We start from the raw sequence: 18455 nt of genomic DNA on the forward strand, positions 1-18455 counted from the left end.
TAGCAGGTACTGCTATAACCAGGGTGACAAATCGTTGGGAGTGTAACCGAACGATTTGTAGATCGCGCGAAGACGATAGAAGAGAACCTGCGGCGGGAACGTTTCAAAACGATGCGCAGGTTTCCCTTGCCGGTGTGAATTTTTACAGACATGTAATAATAGATAATTCTATCCTGTTTTCTAGACGATGAGTGTTTAGATGGCCGGGCTTATTCAGGCACGCCGCGCGGCTACGGAGGTCCGTTTCTTCTTGGGTAATTCATTAATCTTAATTCAGTCGGTGAGTTATAAGCTTGAAAATTTGTTGGACTCGTGTTGTTACTGTATAACCAGCACCTTGCCGATCCTCCGCAGTGCGGTGCCCCGGCACACTGGTTCGCTAAACTAAATCAGAACCCACCTAGCCGCGCAGCGAATGCCCGCACAACGATTCTTGCTGCACAATTCATTTTAGTCGGATGTTGTTAGAGCTTCAGCGAGAAGAAGGGGGTGGGCTTTTCGAGCATTTCTTAACGGCACGTAATTTAATCCAGTGTATTCCGCGACCGCAGTCATCTCGCCTTGTGATAATGCTCTATGAAATATAACGCGAATTCATCATCTCGAGCGCGATCTTACGCCGGGAATGATGCATCATCTCACCACGCACAAAGAGCCCCATACGCGCTCCGCGTTTCCTGGACCGACGCTGTTTCTACATCCAGCTGACAACGATGTGACAAACATTGTTCACGAGATTGAATTAACGCGCGATCTCTTCGGGCCAACGAGTCTTGTGCCGGTCGAAATACGGAACTCGTAACGAGGCTCGAGCTTTACCTAGATATTACAAATTTCGGGCAAGTAAAAACCACTCGGCGAAACAAAAGTCGGTCTGCGATTTTGGTCCACGTTAGCAATTCCAACATCTTTCGTTGCGCGAACAACGAAAGGGGGGGGAAAAAACGTTCGAGACGCGATAAATAACACGAAACGTTGGAGATTTTTGACGCGAAACCTTTTTCCGCCGAATACGTAGACACGGTTGGAAAAAATAACAACCATATGGTTTCGCTGCCGAATGTCTTGTAATTTAACCGTTCTCTTCCCCGCGGTCGGATGTGCGAAATGCTGCACTGCATTCTCATATTGTTCGCATGTCCCCACGAAAACACATTACGTACATACATACATATCTACTATTATATACTACATGCACGCCAGACAAAACGTCTTTCTTGGTTCTCTCAATGTTTCTTATAGAATTTTTTCCCTCTATTTGCCGTTCACCATCTCTCAGCCGGTGCTAAAATGTTTAGTCTAAAGTAACGGGTGCTGATCCTGAATTCGGTGGAAAGTTAAGCTCCCTGATCCGCAAGAGTGGCGAGGATCGTTCCTCGGATTCTGGGGAGTTTTCCACGCTCGGAGGCAGTCGAAAAAAGGCCGTTTCCCAAAGGGGGAGAGATCGATTTTTCAATCCGTCGAACGGACAGCCGAGGCACCCACGTGCCGTTACACCATACACCACGCGTCTTCGGGGACAGAATTTCGCGGGGAGTTATTTCGGTTCGTGATTTGATATATCGTACTCGGAGCGTGGGTCGGCCAAGATTTTCACAAAGTGTTACACTTTGATCTATTGGTTTCGCGTGTATAATGGTTGCGCAATCTTTTCTGCTTGGTCCGCGAAGCCCACAAGCAACAGCTACAACGGACGTCGAGCGTTCGCTTAACCATCCGTGACTTAACGACCTTGTAACACCCACGTCGGGTCGGTTCCAATATTCGCCTAGGTGACACTACGCGGACCGATATTCTTGGGCTCTTGCCTGTGGGATAACATATCGACGAATTCAAAGTCTGTCGGAGTGTAAGCTGCGTTTGGAACAAGGAACTCGAAATGCACGGTGAAGTGTAGCGGCGCACTTGATTGAGTCGTCCATCTTACCTCCTTCCCAAAGACTTCCATCAACTTCCCTTCCGACAGAGAAGTGCCTCGGAGTGATTGTCGAAGCATCACCGTAGGTCTCGTGGCTTAGCCACCCTGGTGAGAGGTTTTTCTGGAACCGAAACAGTCCGCGACAATTAAAGAAGTGAATATTTACCCATCACCTTCGTCGCTCTGCGCTGATTACCGGATTTATGGCGCTCTTGGAGGACTCCAAGCGCTGGTCAAATCAGCCTCGTGCAGCGCCTCGTGAACTCTCGAGTGACTAGTCAGGTTGATTAGGGATATTTCTAGAACGCAACTCTCTGACACGCTGCTCACTCACGCTGATCTAGCGTGTCTCTTGGTGACGGGTAAGCAACGATACTTCAACGACAAGCATCGCCCGTGACACGGCTCACCGCCGTCGCAGCCACAGCCACGACCAGAATGCTCGACTAGGAGTCCATTAGCAGAGGCATAACTTGTCCCGACGTATGCGCCGGACGATTCTTCAATCAGTGAGCGCCCCGTTCTTTTTTCCCTTCGTTTGTGAAGATGGAATCTGCGAACGCTTGACAGGAATATCAGAATCTATTGGCAAACTCGACGTTTTAAAAATTCATTACAAAAATCTTGTAGTCTGGGGTGAGAAGAACAGTTGGAACCGTGATTGATTGTGAAACTGAGAAAAGCTGTTTCAGTCGTGAATCGATTCAGTTTTATTTCGCAGCTTCGAAATGATTTCATGAAACTACGTCGAACACCATTTTCCAAGAAATGACACTTCCAAATTTTCGTTACACAAAAGACCCGAGTATTCAGTCCCTCTGTACCATCTATACCCGCAAAGATTAAGGTAGAAGAATAATTCAAGAGAGACTGTGATGATCTCCAGTCCCCTTTCAACCCTCCCAAATGTTCTTTTAAATGTTTCGTTGATTAGTAAGAGTGTATGATATAATTTCAAACCAGAGTGCCCCGGAGGTATTGACCCTGGGCTGAAGTATCCCTTCAATTAAAACCGATGCTGCGAGGCAAACGCCGGTGATTTGCATAATATCGTCCCCCTTTCCTTCGAATCTCGGTATCTTCCACACAGAGGAAGGCGTAATTCTGTCCCAGTTAATGCGTTCCTTATGTTAAATAACCCGGAGCACACCCTCTGGCCTCCGATTTCGGTGTCACCAGATCACGGAGACGAAGTCTAAGATTTTATCGCTAGCGAAGAAGGCTAAACGGCGATAACAGGATCGGAAGCTGTCATAACTTTGGTTTGAAAAAACCGTAAAGTCAAAATTCACCCCGAAACAGCTGCGGATCGATCCTAGAGCGAATCGTCGTTGTAGCAGCGATGTGCAAACGCGCTTTTGACGTCGTTCCAAGAAACTGGTTAGGGACGAGTTGTGAATTTCTTGTGGAATAGGTAAACGCGGAAGACGGTTCGGGGGCGAGTTGATGGTTTCGTAATGGCGGCTTCGCATGCGGCGATGAGGTTTATCGATGTAAACACCGGCTAAATGCCCGACTGCGCCAGAGAACGCCACCCGTGTGCCAAAGTGCCGATTTATTTTCGGACCACTCAGCGTCATAGAGTCTCTTGTCAACACGTCCGCCCGCACCTATCCACCCACATCGAGCAAAGCTTCACCGGGCACGTTATTATTATTTATTATTATTATTGCCGAGATGAGGACGGACGCTCTCTTCGGGAACCAGAAGTGGGTATCGAAAACCGCGAACGTTGGCTAATGACGTGTTAAAATCGTCGCACAGTGTCTGACTGACTAGTTTCCACGGCACCCGATGACGTCGAAAGGTTCGTGGAAACCTTATCGTTATTCACCGCCTTCAACTTTACCCGAAAAAATTTCTCTCGATTAGAACCGAGCGATGTTTCTGCTCGCTTAGACGCCGTCCGATTCTTGACTGACGCGAGTCAATATCTCTAAGATTATCCCGAGACGACTGATTCGCATGAATATCCGCGAAGACTGGAGCGCTCTTTACATTATAACGTTGGACTGGGTGATTCTACCGAAACACACCCACACTCGTTCATTCTATTGGGTATATACTTGCAAAGCATCGCAACTGTGCGTTTTGATTCCTTGCCAATTTAATGACAATATATACAACTGTACGTAGGGTGATTATTGAAAATTGATTCTCATTTGACTCGGTAAATCTTTTATACACGTATGTTATATTATCGTTGTTAACGAAACTGAATTCGAATCTGGTTTATTCGATTTATTCGAAGGATATTCGTAGTGTTTTTGAAAGTGACAATTCACAGCGAAATAAATGAGCGAGTAGCAATGAAAAAAAGAATACAATTCAAATGATTTTTTTCTAAACGTATGCTTAATACACTTATCGTTTGATCGGTAACTATATCGCGAGATTCCAGACACGGACCGTCATAATTTATCCGTAGAACTTCATCGCAGGGCTTTCTATTGTCAGATAGAAAAATATCTCATTATCATATTCAATGTTTGGATATTTTAAAAAAATGTATCCGTCCAAAAGCGTTCGGATACCCATATTTTTCTCTGAACCCTGTATTGCGCGAGTTGGGTATAAAAAAAAGAAAAAAAAAAGAAAGCGAAAAGGGAAATTGAAGCGAATTTATTTGAAACAACTTTTTATACGCCCGCCAAACTGTAGAGGCTGAATGGTTACGGCCTGGCTCTGATTGATCGAACTGAGTAAATTCACGCGAATAAGACGCGATTGCATAAATTTTATACATCCTTCAACTCGGTGATCGTCTCGTATAAATGTGTGCCAGTTTTGTTAAAATATTCATGCATACATAAACATATCGTATATACGTACAACAAAGCGAGTGGGCGTGGATATACGTTACTGTTTACTCAACGTTAAATGAACCGTTTTTCAAATTTGTTTATACTTTTATTCCGCCCATCTTTTTCCTCGGCAAATATTTGTTTGATTTCAACTTTTTGCGAACGTTCCTTCTCTCTTCGTTATTATACTCTTTATTTATTTGCATCTTTCCCGCCAACGTCGTCGATTCGTTTGCATAAATAATTTCGCTTAAATTCTTAGCGCGTATAATTTACGAGCGGGGGCATTGAACTAGAAACTCCGTTTAGCTGTACGTTGTAACGTGCAGTAGGATCAGACGGCGTGGTTCCAGACAGCGCGGCATGGACGTGGATTTCGCATATTACCGGAGTCTAGCCTTATGTCCAAAATACGAAAGCCAAGAATCAACCGCGACGGATGTAAGAAGAAAAAGAACGCGACGACCGACCAGCGGCAAAGAGAAACGAGGGAAAAAAATGGAACGATTAAAATTAAAAAAGAAATCTTTTTACACTTGTGCAAAATGCTATCTATCCGCAATGAATCTCTGAGCTTAATAGCGTTTACACTCACTCGGGCCGCGAACTGCGATAAATTTTTTTACGCCACTTCTAAGAAGGTGATAAATTTTGCAGACCTCGACCTCGCACAGTTATTTTCATTCGGATCTGATTAATTCATTTTGTTTCTTGATCGTTTATTCATTTCTATCCGGTTTATAAGGACAGATTCCCTAAACGATCGTACGATTTCATACCCGATTAATATGAGACGAGGAAACGAAGGATTTTAATCAATTTTTTAAATAATTTACCGTTCAAAAATAATCATACAGAAAAATACGATCCAGCGTGTGTAGGTTAAAACCGTATAATATAAAACGAGTGATATCGAAATAAAGAACACGCGAAAAAAACGTTCCTGAAATTTGAACCCCTCTGCTCAACCCGATATCCAAATATTTCTCATATCCTCGAAAATCTTAAAGGATAGAATTACGAAACTCGACGGTTTTCTGTCTCCGTTATGATTTTGCACCTGGCAATGACGGTGCAGGCGTATAAGTTATACGAATGCACTCCAAGTTATTTCCACGCTATAAACTCATTTGTTTTCTAAAATCTCGGTGTATTATATCGCGGTTACAGTGCGCGTCTGTACAGTTTGGGATTTCGTTTTAAATAGACTCAATGCTTCGTAGTTCTGAGAGACAAGGTGGGCGCCTTCTGCCCTAACCGACATGCTTGCCAGACCCGATATAACTATTATGAATTGCTGTAATAACAACGGACTGTTGAAGCCGAGCTACTCGTTAATGAAATTGTATTATATGAATCGTCCCGTCGAATGACTGACCGACGGCACAACGGCTGCGGCAAATGCCCCAGAAATTCGCTGCAGATTCACAATATTCGCAAATTTACACGCCTCCGGAATAGCCGCAGGTTAAAACGCCCACATCTCGATTGTTATTCGGTTATTTCGACTCGAAGTGGTCTGAAAATGGAATAAAAATGAGAATTTTATTGTTCCCGAAAGTCGAATTTAACACTAATTTTTTTTTTTTTTTTTTTCCACCAGAATTTTTAATATATACAGGATTAAGACCCGTTAACTTACGAGGTCACTGTAAAATTACTCAAAACGAGATGTGTTTTCGAGAGAATTCTTTTTCCTCTGCATGGTCGAGCGAAGATGTTGAAATCGCGCAACAGCAATTCGTTCGAAGTTATGATACAGGTAAATGGTTATGATAGAATACAGTCACCGTGAATATAGTCGACGAAAATGGGGAAAAAGAATACGTAAACGAATAGGCGCGTTTAGGTTCCAATATGCAGTAAAGATCTCCGGGTATATCGGGCCAGAAATGGAATTAATCAATTAATTTTTCACTATCAATGTGTAAACGGCTATATTATACGGTCTTGAAACAGCTGCAGGGTCGCTTTGCTTCTTATTTCCAATCGAGAATATAACGTTTTAAACCGGGAGTGAATTATACCGCGTGAAACTACCGCGTGACAAATATGGTAGGGTACCTTAATACTCGTGATTGAGCGTAGAGGGACCGTTTCGGTATAAACGATCGTCTTATACTGTTTTTCGAAGATTTATGAAAATCGGTAGGTAGGTAGGTAGGTGTGTGCATGAGGAAATTTTTTAAGGAAAAAACTTCGTCCGAACCGCCGTTCAGACCAAGTTTATTCACCAGCTTCTGAAACGTTTACCATGCAAGATCAAATCCAACCGAAGCGATCTCTTCACATTTTCAAACTTGAATTCAAGCCATTCGTACGATCTGGTAAAAATTTCCTGCAGGGCAATTAACGATATACCTAATTCTGTAAATCTTAAGTAAGCTTAATTTTCCAGTCTAATCTGAGATCGTTATTAACGGTATTAAAAGTGGAAAATGATTCCTAAACTTCTTCAAATTCCAGTCGCAACAAAAATTAAAAACATCTTTACGTCGATGAAAAAAATTGTCATTTTATTTGTTTATTGCTTAGATAATTCATGTATTTCGGTACGTCGCCACCAAAGTATTTCTTTCTTTGAACGCTGCAATTATCCGGGTAAAAAATACAAAAGTAAAACCGTCGCGATGTTTGTTGTGATGTGAAAGACTTATTAGGGTTGTAAGAAGCTTCGAGCCGAGAGTGCAGTCGGCGAATTGTTTCTTATTAATTTCGCACCCGGTATGACACAGCTGTCGGATTTCATTAGGCTAACAAACGCGAGCTCACGTAATCCTCGCGGCAACATACATAGGGTAACTTTAAACCGTCTACGCGTATATTTAAACATTATTTGTACACATCCAACCACTCACACTGCTTGTAACGGAAAAACGTACAAAACGCCATTTCACGCATCGTTTCTCTTCCGTCCCTGGTCCTCGTATCGAATATAAAATTTCTCTACACCCAATTTTGACTCTATAAATTTGAGGATTTTTTCGCGGTAAGCAGAAGTAAATCATACAAAAAAAAAAAAAAACAACGTGCTCATGAAAGCATAATTTTTACGATAATATATATTTTGCTGTGAAAAATAATCTTTACGGTTTTGTTTTTTTTTCTTTTGTTTTGTACATTAATTCAAACCTGTCTATTACGTATGGCGTATGAAGAGGAAAAGAAAAAGTTACAGCGTTGCACAGCCGTGCAATTAACGTTTAAAATAATCACGCAGGTCGCACAGCCAATGGAAGAATAATTATGTTCAACGCGATGTATGATAATCAATTTTATTGGAGGTGGCAGCCGAGCGGAGGATAGCGAGTAAGGAAAATTGCGACAGAGCCGCAGACACGATGATATCCCGATTGCATCTTACGCGACGTCGATTATACCCGCGCATTGCAGCGACGCCATTATACCTCCTCACACGCACAGACAAGCAGCGATACGCGTTGTAATAACGTTCCTCTCACGCTGCAAAACGAAGCGCGGCAAATATACATCCAGCATCCCTGTCACGTAGTGGAATTATGCACTGTACGCATTGCACCTTCTGCCTTTATACTCGCGTGATTGATTTCGTGAGATAAGAAATTTGCGCGCGTGTGTGTTTTTGTACTCGTACCGAACGTGCAGCGCAGCTGCACCCACTAGCTAGCGAATTGCCCTTCGACACGCGCTGAATTTTTGGCGCGTTCGACATCTGCGTGAAGAATAGCCGGAGAAGAGCGCTTTGATTGTGTAACGTGTGTCGGATACGCTTATAAGATTCGCGAATTAATTGATTCGTTGAGCGAAATTCGAACGAAAAGAGCCTACTTTTCGTTTCGTTTAAATTATTTTTGAAAATGGGGTCAAAATTTCGTCGTGATATTCGGACGTTACGATGTGGTGGTAGAACACTGTAATGGGGATTGATGGGAGTGCAAAAATATCGAATTTTAAAAGACACGAAAATGTCATTCGTGGAATTATCAACATGTAGAAAGTTCAAGTGTTGAAAATTGAAAATACAGAAGGGTCTGTTTTAGAAACGGCAAAATTTAGAATCCGCACATGATTCTATATTATCGAGACAAATTCGAACGATTCTACATTTTTTTTATTCTTTATTCTGATCTTTATGTTCAACCACATTTTTATTATTTTTAACTTCTTCACACTTCGACTTTCTCCATTTTTCAATTCAGTAAATAAATTTCTCGCCACTTTACAAATCCGATATAATGGCGCTTCTATTTTTTTACTTTCTATATTTTTACACCAACCCGACGTATCGAAGTTGTAGTTCAATGTTTGAAACAAATGAATTTCGTTAAACAGAATATCGCATCATAAATACTGAAATTGGACCTGGAAAGTAATTATTTTCCATCTTCTAAATATGGTTTTTCTCATTTTCTCGGCTGCATTGAGATATTTTTCAATAAGATAACCGAAAATGTGATTCTCGTTGCTTTCATATTTTATATATATATGTTTTTGATATTTGAATAGCGGGTCAGAGGGACGTTCAAATTTTTAAACAAAATCGCGGTGATACCGATTTCCCAACAACTTGTCCCGTTTCGACTTTCCGTGCTTTTCTGATTACGGATCTAGTTTTTCGGGTTCTTCGGAATCTGAGTCTAATCTTTCATGGTTATCGGGGCTTACGGAGTCTAGGTCGACTGTTCAATAGTTTCCAGAAAAAAAAAAATAGAACGAAGAAAAGAATTATCGCTTGAAAATGTACGTTAAAAACCCGAGTTTCTCACATCAGAACAAAACAAGAAAACAAAGGTGTAAAAACAAATTATTCATCATTTTAGACCCGTATTCGTTATTTAAAATACTTTTGGGACAAGTTACAATACGCAATTTTTTTTTTTTTTCTTTTCAAAATTCGAAAAACCCTATTCAGACTTGTTTCGAAACAACTACACTGAGAGAAATTTTTAGTTCCGGTTACCGCTCAGTCCTTAACTATTTTCATTTTTTACCACAATCGAAAAATATTGTTCCAGGTAGAAAATGAAAATTAGTTTTCTAGCTGTTACCGGAAAGTCTGGTATCCGTTACTATTCTTTCTCATTACGATCACTGTTGCTATATTTTCTTGCAACTGTTGCGAAAAATTTAACGCTTGTGCAACGATAAATTGACGTTAAAGCCTTTGTTGAACTAAAAAAGGATCGACGATAGCGCAAAATGGTTAGGCTTACTTCGTTTTTCGTAATTCCAACAATATGCAAACAGTTTTTTCAACGATACCTGTTTTACTGAATTTTTCTACTCACTGTAACAAATGAAATCTTTCTCAGTGCACGAATTTTCTCCAGGTCTGCAAAGGATGCATCTACACTCTACATTACCCCATATCCAAATGAAATAAAATCTTATAAAAAAAAGAAAAAGAAAAAAATCCTCAAAATCAGAGAGAGTAAAAAGTGCTACAACTAGCCACCGCCGGAAGAGAAGCGCGACATTCGTTTTTGCCGGAGCGGTGGAATTAGGAGGTATGATTAGTGGAGGTCGGGTGCACCGCAGGGGCTGGCGATTAGTCACGCGAAACGTCTGGATAGCCGGATGATGCAGAAGCGTCGGCGGAGTCGCGGGGCGTCGCGACGCCCGTTACACATGCAGGCATATAAGGCAGGTAGAGTGGCGAAGCCCAAGTGAAGACCTCGGCCTCGGTCACGCATTCACGCCGAGGCTGAGGCTGGACACGCGTCACGAGCATCCGTGCACGCGTGACTCGGCGTGGTTCTGGGTCGAAAGCGCACCGAGATTGAACAGAAATAGCTGCGTCTACATCCAGGAGTTGCATCTTTCGAGTAGGCGTATTGGAGAATACGTGTGTGTGTGTGTGTATTTAGGTGGAAGCGAACATGAGAAATCAGCACGCGTCAAATTCGTTTCTCTGTACGTACGCAGTTCTCACGCCTGCTGCATTTTTTTTTTTTTTTTCTGCATCACCGCCTAAATCGCCAATTTTTGTTTGTTTTTTTTTCGATTATTTTAGAGAATTTTTTTTAGCCAAGGGCTATACGATTGTCCGTGCGGATGATTTTGAAACAAGGGAAAATAAAAAAGCAGGCACCTAATGCTTTTCACAAGACTCGACTGTTTATTTATTAAATTGCAGTTTGTGTTATCGAATTTGTTTAAAATCGTTGACGGTTCTGTGTTTAAGTCGTTGCAAAGAATTTTCTCCGAAGCTTAGGAAACTTGATTGTGAAAATTAGGTGAAATAATTTGAATCATTGTACGTAATAAGAAACTTTGATCCTGCACGCCGTATCTCCCAAAAATTGAATATACAGATTTTGATTCGATTTTCTGTGGCCTGAACGACACGATAAATCAATTTTTACTTTTGTATTACAACCGAGTGAAAACACATGTCGAGAATTGTCTCAGAGTATGATAAAAAGAGGTATTAAAAGTTAACGAGAGTGAAACCAGAGAGCGCAGAGCGTCACAAAATATAAAAAAAAAAGAAGATTAATGTCGAGACGTGGTTTTTACGATTTTTTAAATAGTCAATTATCGTCGGAATAATCGTGGGCGAGATGAATGACGAATATAAAAAAAAAAAATTAAATAAAAAAAAAAAAAAAAAAATAACAACAATAAATAAAATAGGAAATAAAAACATAACGAAACAGTTGGTGCGAATTCAACCGATCATCTTGACACGGTGTGTGTGTAATATTGCTAATCTGACGCTTCCGAAAGTGCTTGGCAAGTTGGCGTAGGCCTTACTGCAGCAGTTTAAAAGAAAATAATCCCTATGCAGCAGCAGCACTCGCTCGATCTTGTCAGACGTCCGCCTTCGCTGAAAGACGAATAGTGTCGACTAGCCGAAGATTTCAGTGTATAATATACCAATAAGATTCGGGCGAAATCAGAATTCGGATTCCTATACGTATAATATAAAACAGCGAGACACGTGTGAATAAAATAAATTTTCGCCCACGCAAATATCAGCGCCGTGTGTATAAGCAGGTGTATATACGGATATGTATAGGTATGCATAAGTTACAGCTTCACGTCAACTAAACCGAGACCGGTATAAGAAGTCGAAACAAAGAAGGTCTCAGCTCTTTGGTCTATAACACCATCCATTATTTCGAAGCCGAAAGTTTGTTTGTTTTATATATGTATTTCAAGCATTTTTTTTTTTTTTCTTCATTTGTTTTAATCATTTTTGTCCTACACTGAGAAAAATTTGATTTGTTAGAGTAAATAGACAAATTCAGTGAAAGATGTATCGTTAAAAAAAACTGTTTGAATATCGTTGGAATTACCGGAACTAAAAATTTCTCTTAGTGCAACCCCCCATCTTTCTGAAAAGAAAAATAGAGGAAACAGCGATTTCTGGTCTTAATTTTCCGTCCTGAACGACGACGTTCGGATCCTTTGCCAAGCAATTCGTGGTCTCGAAGCGGTACTAATCTCTGATATTTTAAGTGGATAATTAATACGCTTTAATTAATAACACGGATACATATACGCACAGAGGCGTACACGCATTTGGCTTCTGGCGCCCGTGAATTTTCCTATACGACCTTTTTGAATTCTAACAAATATACTCAGGCGCTCCCGCCGCCGCGGCACGGTACTTAAATAATTACCTTGCGGGCAGGTCAGGATGCTGGAGTAATCAGTCAGACTTAAGATGGTGCGACGTTTCGGGAGGATGACGTATACGAATTTACACGCGGGGGTGATTTTTACCCTAGAATTGAACGCCTGTGCTCCACGCAAACTTGGATTACAACGTTCAACCTGTGTGCACACAACCAATTTACCGAATTCAATCAAGTTCGAATCATTTTACGAAAGTTATCTTTACGATCTTCCAAGTTGAATTGAAAGACTTTTATCTGAGATTCTCAGATTCAAATTTTATTTCTTATAATTGTGTAAGTTTGTAATAGAGTGGTCGAAAAATCATCCAATGTACTTCGAATTGTCGATGAATAATCAAAAGAATATCAAACGTAGTCAAGGAGTGGAGGGAAGGACAAAAAAGAGGGCACGGTTGAAATTCCGAAAGCGAAAAGTTTCCGCAAAAGCCATATTCCAAATTTTTTGGTGGGAAAACTTGAAGTAAAGAAATCAAACTTTGACGAAACATCAAGGTTTCAAATTGTCCGAAACCTAATGCTCAAAGTTCCGTAAATTTCTGGCTGGATGAAATTTCACCACTTTGATCTTCCTTTGCTTTGGATTTTCGATATTTTTACGTTTTTACACCTTTATTTATCGGAATTTTAGTCTATCGTAACTTGAATTTTCAGAATCTTGTATTTTGGAAGTTTGAGCCGTCGGGTTTGCAACCATTAAAAACTGTGTTGTTTCGTAAAAGTTTAATTTCTCTACTTTAAGTTTCGCCGCAAAATAATTCGAAATTAGACGCTTTCGCGACTGTTCAAATTTGAAACTTCGAGCCCGCGTCTGTCGAAACACTTGGCGAAGTGACCGAACCCGTGTTTTCCCCGTACGGAAGTATCTTCCGTAATTTTTCACCAGCGAGTATGTGCACTAGCGGTTGGGTCTCCAGCTGCGTCTTCTCATTATCCGTGCCGTGCACTCTTGGTTCTTGCAAGTTGTAGACGTCTTACCGATTACACAGACCCGGTTAATCTCCCTCGGAATAAAGCAGAGACTGCGTTACGTTGACATACTATTTATAAATCGGGGGACAAGAGTTGCGTGGGTGCGGAAGGCGAAGCTTGGCTGCCACCGACGCCCTGCGCCGCGACGCTGGCCGTATTCGCATAGCGTGCATGTGGAACGCGGCGTCTTCAAAGAAGCTGCGCCGTTTCTACCTGCTTGTGATTGAACGGCCAATCGCTAACCGGTCCACTTCGTTATATACCAGGCGAAGAATTTGGCAAGACTTAGGGATAATCTGCTACTCCGCATTCCGAACGCCTAGAGATGTGAAACTTAAACTTGCGGTATTTCCTTCGCGGCGTATGATCGACGCCTCTTACCAAAAGTAGTACGTTTCACATTTCTTGCGAAAATCGAAACGTTTCGATACAGATTAGCAAGAGTATAGTATTCCTGGGTATAAAAATTCAAAACTACTGATTTAGTCATCTCCCATTGTTGAATCCGCTCTGTAAATTAGCGGCATTCTTTTTCACGTTCAACATTCTTAATCTTTATTTTACATTCTTTAATCCTAAATCTCTGCGTGGACATTTTAGTCACGTTTTAAGGTTCATAAAATACTCAACTGCTGGAAGTTCCCATTCCTTATTGACGAATTTCTTCGACTGATTTGCAAAAAAAGATAATCCTTACGCCTATCTGCCACATCTGGCAGCCAGTCTTGCAATCTCGACAATTTCTCTACTTTTACTAGTAAACACCTTTGCCTACCTACCAATCCTCTAATCCGTACTTTTCTTTCCTTGTTTTTTATGACGTGTATCATAAAACGCCCGCACGTGCATCTCACATTGCTCACTCCCTCTCATTCCTTCGTACCTACCCACTACAATCTTTTTTTCAGTGCAAAATTTTCCTATGAGTGACCATCTCTCCCACTCCCAAGCAAAACTCATCCCTTCTCTCAAGGGACACTCCTACCCCTTTCAGTGGTTTTTGGCCATCGGAACTCAGTTAATTTTTAAGAACTACTTCTAAGATCAGATTCGTTTCGACCAACGCGAAGAGAAGACCAACTTATTCTAACTTCCACAATTTCTTCTCACTACCTTTATCCCGCGTGAATCTCGTACAACATTATATCAACAGTGTATTCAATTTATTTCAAGTTTTTTAATAAATATATTTGTTGATTTAAAACCTTCTAACATTGAATTATCTTTGAGGCAAACCCAATTGTCTCAAGGACGCCAGTGCATCGAAAATCTTTCCCGATTGGTTTGACGAGGATTTACAACCCTCGTTGGTAAAAAATCTCTTACCGCCATCGATGCCGAGCGCAAACACCCATAAGATACAATAGTTGTTACACTCCTGTAGAAAGATTACGCACAGTTCAGATAGAGACTACTTGACATAAATATGATAAGACGGATTGATATTTATGTTGATAAATGTAAAGAACATCTGTAAAAAAGAGTATTCATTTCTCTAAGTTCTGCATCGACAAGACGACAGCGAGGATATTTATAAATTTATTTTGACGCGAATGAAGGCACAAATTTTCAAGAAATCTTCATTACACTAATCGAGACATGATAGTTTTCGCAGCGATAACTGATACGTGGTAGTTTTCGTACACTGAGAAAAATGTTTAGTTCCGGTTACCGCTCAGTCCTTAACTATTTTCAGTTTTTACCACGATCGAAAAATATAGTTCCAGGTAGAAAATGAAAATCAGTTTTCTAGCCATTACCGGAAAGTCTGGTATCCGTTACTATTCTTTCTCATTACGATCGCTGTTACTAGATTTTCTTGCAACTGTTGCGAAAATTTAATGCTTGTGCAAGAATAAATTGACGTTAAAGCCTTGTTTAACTAAAAAAGTAGAGACAAACCTCAGAAACTGATTTTGCGCTGCAATAACCAAAAAAGTGTCGACGATAGCGCAAAATGGTTAGGCATACCTCGTTTCTCGTAATTCCAACAATATTAAAACAGTTTTTTTAACGATACCTGTTTTACTCAATTTTTCTAGTTACTGTAACAATTGAAATTTTTCACAGTGTAAGAAATCTGAAACATGCTACTTTTCGTAAGAGGTATCGTGATATAGTACCCTGAGAAGGACTTACCGTTATCGTTTCGAAGCCGGATATCATCGTCGAAGACCCTTCTTGATCCTGGAATGGAGTCGTACTCGTTGATGAGCCCGAAGAGCATCGTCAGCCGGGTTGATCGCATAATGATCCAAGAGTGCATCGTGCGGCGGTCGGCCGATCCGTGTACATCATATTTCTTGACGGCATTGCTTTCTCGTAGCTTCACAGCCCGGGAGAAAGACGTGAGCGTAACTGTATCAATCTTCCGTTCCCTCGGGAGCATCAGCCGAGCGTTAATATAATAATTTAATAAGTCCAGTTGGCAAGCTTTATTAACAGCACCGTAGATTTGGAACATTCATATGGCCCTTTGAAGAGTACGCGTCAACATCCACGGCACCTCACTTTATATCCCATATCCCATTCACCCCCATCACTTATCCCGCACAATCAAACGACCACGATAATTCTTCACGGATTATTTGGCTTCGAATGTAATAATTCATCCGACTTAATTTCGGTTTCGTGTTTTCTTTTCTGATTTTTTGTTTATTTTCTCACCGACAAGGAATACGTCTTTTGAACCGTAAATACGCGGAGAGGTGAAACAATCACCGACTGCAACGGAGGTTTTAAATTACTGCACGGAAAAGGGTAAGTCGAGGAGAGGATAAAAAGGCTAAGAAAAAACGACGCAAAAGGAGTCGAAGCGTGGGCCGCGAGCCAACCGGCACGCCTCGTCAGTCTTGTGTCTCGGTTGTGCGTCGCTTCTGGTCTTTGACCATCCCGCAAGCGTATGAGAAGAAGTGTCAAATTTCTTGAAGAGGAATCACGGCCCGAGTCCGTTCTCGATTACTCGAAGCGATTCGTTGACCGATGCATCGGTGCTGCCCTCATCTTCGGTTATAATTAACGGTCCCCGTTACTCAACACCGTCACCTCGCACAATTCGGCCTTCTGCCGAATCGGATTGACAGCCGATCAATAGACGCGAAGTTTGTTGGCTCTCCAACCTTCCCCGATAAGGTTTGACGCCCGGGCGAGCTTCCGGGACCCGATATAATTATTTTGTCTAACCTCCGGTGCACCGCTCGATGACGAAACGCGTCCTTTGTCGTCGTCCCGCGGGTGTGAAAGTCCGCGTGCACACGCGTGCAGCCGCGGGAATGATGAAACCGAAGCGAAGGAGTTGGGCCCGTTTTCGACGCCGGGTCCCATGGGCCCGTTCCGAGCACCCAGATCGCGCAATCAGCGCAACTGCGCGGGACCATTGTGCCAAGGGACGCCACGCGGCGCACGATGATGACTCCCGCGCATCCCGGTATTCCCGAAGGTTCCCCATTGGTCCAGGAATTTTTATTCACCAGCGCATGGCATTCCTCTGGGTAATTATTATGACGCACGGCATTTATTACCCCGCCTTTCCTCGTCCTCGTCCTCGTCCTCTTTTTCTTCTTCTTCTTCATCATCTTCGCCCGGGACACACGGCTGCACTGCCGGAGGCGCCGCTCCTCCCTCGCCTCCGGATGACCCGGGGCGTTTCGTTATACCCGTTCCACCGGCGTCACGTCGACGTAATTGGTCGACGGTCTGGTAGCGAACAAGGTGTCAAGGAAGAGGAACAACCGAATCAACCGTTGTGCCCGTTCCACTGATTATGGCGCACCGTGCCTCTCGTGTCCACCCACGCATTCCTCTTCGGGGCAAGATACATGCCCGTTACTGGCGTCCCGGTCATCCGTGGAAGAGGACGAAACGATTCTGGAATCAAGAAAGAAGTTTCCTATTTCTATAACCTGATCGTACGAACTCTCTTCAGGAAATCTATAGTGTTGTATGAAATGGAAAAGCGTCCAATTCGAACCCTTTTCAAAGCCTCGGCTAATTCGATGAAAAGGGTTGAACAGCATCGTTTACAATTCTCTTCTTCCCGACTCTGTAGCCGAGACGAAATACCCGAGTATCCATGAAGCGCGGTGAAGAGATTACAGAGAGTGGCGTTGATCATAATCAGAAGAGACCGCAGAGTGATTGTGCTGCAGGGTGTAGTTGAAGGCGTAAAACAACAATGGTCGGTAATAGGAGAATTGCGAGGGGGCTGGAAGCTGGATGCAGGGCGCGTTGCGGATGGAATAATTGTTTGCGGTGGCGATGTCTCCTTGCCTGTCGAGTGCCGTTTAATTAGACAACAAATCAAAGCGACGCCGCGTAGCGGCACCTTGACGTCTCTGCGAGAACGCACGGAGAAAATACGCAGTTCTAATGAGCTCCTCTGTTCGGATCAAAAGTTGTCATACACCAGCGGATAATAGAGGACCAAAGTCGCAAATGGCTTGCGCCGCTGATGATGGATTCCGCAATTATTTCGTAACGTTTTTTTTTTTCCAAGCCTAGTACCGAGTAATCAGTTCTCTCAATTCGGTAGTCCGCCAATCTGCGTGGAATATAGACGCCTGCAGCGGAAAAACATGCCTGAAATTCTGATAAGGTCACGCACAGAACGATGGTGCGAGATGTTAAAATAACACACCACGAGTGGACGTGGGGCATTTACTGACAATGAGACTGCGGGGCAAGTGAGAGTGTATACTACGCTGAATGATATACGGTTAATTTCATTGAAACCGAATGGTTGTGCAGGTTTGACAGGTAAGTTATCGCTGCAATTATTAAACTGGGACTTTAACAATGCCCAAGAGTCAACCTTGCGAGCGGCTAACCGTGCACTGCTCACCGTGAGAAAGACCATTACTCATAAAACAGGTGGCACAATTACCGATCCTCGGCACATTGCACGTTTAGTTTGTTACATACACAGGAGGTGGATCTGAGGAGGCACGGAATGAACTCGATATACTCGAAATTCAATATCAAGGTTGGCTTTCTTCTGGCGCATGTCAATTCGTCAAGTTACGCGCGTTTGAAACTATCGATAGCCATCTTCATCCTGTCAATCAAATTCTAGTCATGGAGTCTGGAGTGTGAAAAAGTGTAGAATTCACGATTAGGATGCCGTCAGGCAATATCGAACTA

The 18455-nt window shown here is 42.3% G+C and overlaps 1 long non-coding RNA gene across 4 annotated transcripts in view; it reads right to left on the reverse strand.

Annotated features, from left to right (window-relative positions):
• Window positions 1-13343, reverse strand: part of LOC124211190 (uncharacterized) — a 30290-nt gene extending 16947 nt beyond the window's left edge. For 2 of the 4 annotated variants that reach the window (XR_011176408.1, XR_011176409.1), the window contains exons 1-3: window positions 2879-3758; window positions 2115-2480; window positions 1928-2039 (exon numbers count right to left, since the gene is read on the reverse strand). This is a non-coding gene — a long non-coding RNA (uncharacterized lncRNA). Of the gene's footprint in view, window positions 1-1927; window positions 2040-2114; window positions 2481-2878; window positions 3759-12329; window positions 12484-13185 lie in introns of those variants that run through there. The other 2 variants (XR_011176410.1, XR_011176411.1) reach the window with 2 other exon arrangements.
• Between the last annotated feature and the right edge of the window lie 5112 nt (window positions 13344-18455).

Source organism: Neodiprion pinetum, chromosome 2, assembly GCF_021155775.2.
Source record: "Neodiprion pinetum isolate iyNeoPine1 chromosome 2, iyNeoPine1.2, whole genome shotgun sequence".
NCBI classification, from domain to species: Eukaryota; Metazoa; Arthropoda; class Insecta; order Hymenoptera; family Diprionidae; genus Neodiprion; species Neodiprion pinetum.